This window comes from Cebus imitator, unplaced genomic scaffold (genome assembly GCF_001604975.1).
Source record: "Cebus imitator isolate Cc_AM_T3 unplaced genomic scaffold, Cebus_imitator-1.0 Scaffold32, whole genome shotgun sequence".
Lineage (NCBI taxonomy): Eukaryota > Metazoa > Chordata > Mammalia > Primates > Cebidae > Cebus > Cebus imitator.
Window position 1 is genome coordinate 6,983,899 of NW_016107347.1, and position 2,201 is coordinate 6,986,099.

General features: G+C 52.8%; 1 pseudogene across 1 annotated transcript; it reads right to left on the reverse strand.

The window, feature by feature from the left end:
* Positions 1-156: 156 nt before the first annotated feature.
* LOC108301206 lies at positions 157-1,058 on the reverse strand (annotated as a pseudogene). The gene has a single exon (XR_001823771.2). The product of XR_001823771.2 is annotated as a 40S ribosomal protein S2-like (transcript).
* Between the last annotated feature and the right edge of the window lie 1,143 nt (positions 1,059-2,201).

Sequence of the window (2,201 nt, forward strand, 5' to 3'; positions counted from 1 at the left end):
TTTTTGAGATTGAGTCTCTCCCTGTTGCCCAGGCTGGAGCGCAATGGTGTGCTCTCAGCTCACTGCAACCGGGTTCAAGCAATTCTCCTGCCTCAGGCTCCCAAGCAGCTGGGATTACAGGTGCGCACCACTATGCCCAGCTAATTTTTTTTTTGCAATGTTAATTGACTTTATTTTTCTTGTATAAAAACCCTATGTTGTAGCCACAGCTGGAGCTTGGGTCCTCTGCACAGAGACTCTGGTGTGGGTCTTGACGAGGTGGTCCGTGAATTCCTGATAGGGAGACTTGGTGAATACAGTCTCCTTCCACAGATCGGGGGTCAGGTAGCTGTTAAGTCTTAGAGATGGCATCAAAGTGGCCTTGACGAAGTTGCCCAAGGTGGCAGTGCAGTCCCTAGCTGAGGTGTAGCAGTCATCGCTACCAGCCATCATAAGCAGCTTCTTGGGCACAGGTGCTGAGACAATGCCAGTGCCCTTGGGCGCAGGGATGAGGCACACCAGCACAGAGCCACAGCGGGCTGTCACCTTGCAAGGGACGGTATGGGGCTTGCCGATCTTGTTCCCCTAGTAGCCTCTGCGCACGGGGACAATGGAGAGCTTGGCCAGTGGCCACCTCCTTGGAACACTTAACACCCAGACCGACGTGACCATTGTAGTCCCCAATAGCAACAAACGCCTTCAACCTGGTGCGCTGGCCTGCACGGGTCTGCTTCTGCACCGGCATAATCTTCAAAACCTCATCCTTGAGAGAGGCCCCCAGGAAAAAATCAATGATCTCAGATTCCTTGATGGGCAGAGAGAAGAGATAGATCTCCTCCAGAGATTTAATCTTCATGTCTTTGACCAGGCGGCCCAACTTGGTGACAGGCATCCACTCCTTATCCTTGGCTTTGCCTCCGCGAGCTCCGCGGCCTCGGCCCCGGCCACGTCCACGGCCGCGACCCCAGCCCCGGATACCACTGCCGAAACCTCCGCGGAAGCCACCGCGGTTCCCCATCCCAGGGCCCTCGGGGCCTCCAGGCGCCGCCCTCCCTCGCTGCACCGGCGTCATCCGCCATTTGGTGTTTTATCGGAGAAGAAGCTAATTTTTGTATTTTTAAGTGGAGACAAGGTTTCACCATCTTGGTCAGCCTGGTCTCGAATCCCTGGCCTCATGATCTGCCCGCCTCAGCCTCCCAAAGTGCTGGGATTCCAGGCGTGAGCCACCACTCCCAGCTCACAAAACATATTTTTAAATGTTAGTTGTAAAACAAAATATGCCCAACACCCAAGAGCCCATTACTCACCAGAACTAGAAATCACTTAACAACTTGCATCTTCCTATTTGTATGTGCCTTTTCATCCACCCCTCTGCCTCCCTGTGGAAGAGGTAATTGCCATTTAAATTTGTGTTTATCATTCTCTTGCTTTTTAAAAATTTTGCCACATAGGTCTAAACAACATTTGTTGTTAGTTTTGCATTTTGATCTTTATAGAATTGATTGGCTCCATGAGTCAGGGGTCTGAGCCCCCGCTAGCTCAGGGCATCCTCATTCCTTTCCCATCCTCAGAGCTGGAAGTGACCCTACAGAGTTGGCAGACACCCCACACCCCAATCCCCTTTCACTCTCACCGCTCTCCCACCCTTGGGGAGCGCTGCCAGCCGCTTCCAGGACTGCCTCAGATCACACCACCTGCCCAGGCCAGCCTGCACCCAATGTCAGATCCATGCGAGCTATGAACACCCAGCCTGCTCTCCCCAGTTTGACACAACTCTGACGGTTATTCCAGCTCTGAGCTCCCTGCAGGGTCAACTGGGGCTGTTGTTCAGACTCCAGTGCAGCTCGACGTCTCCCTCTGTCCATTCTCACTGCCATTGTCCCCGCTCTTCCACAAGGGATCATCCCAAGAGAACTCCCTAACAGATGTCCTGCATGCTCTGAGTTTGCTTCTCGAGGATCTAGCTTGTGACACAGATTTGCAGTGAACAGTGTTAAAGTGCTAGGGGAGGGCTATGCATTGAGCAGTTTACATTTTATGCAATTGTCAAGTTAAGGAATATTAGAAGGCGTCTAGTCCAGCCCAACACAGCACTTCCAGCTTAGTGGTGGAAGCAGCTAAGGCCGCCTCGGCCTGAGCACTGACCGTGATGGACTCATCCTCTCACCAAGCAGCCCTTTTGGTGCCCAGGGAGCTCCAACTGCTAGAAGGCTTTTCTCACA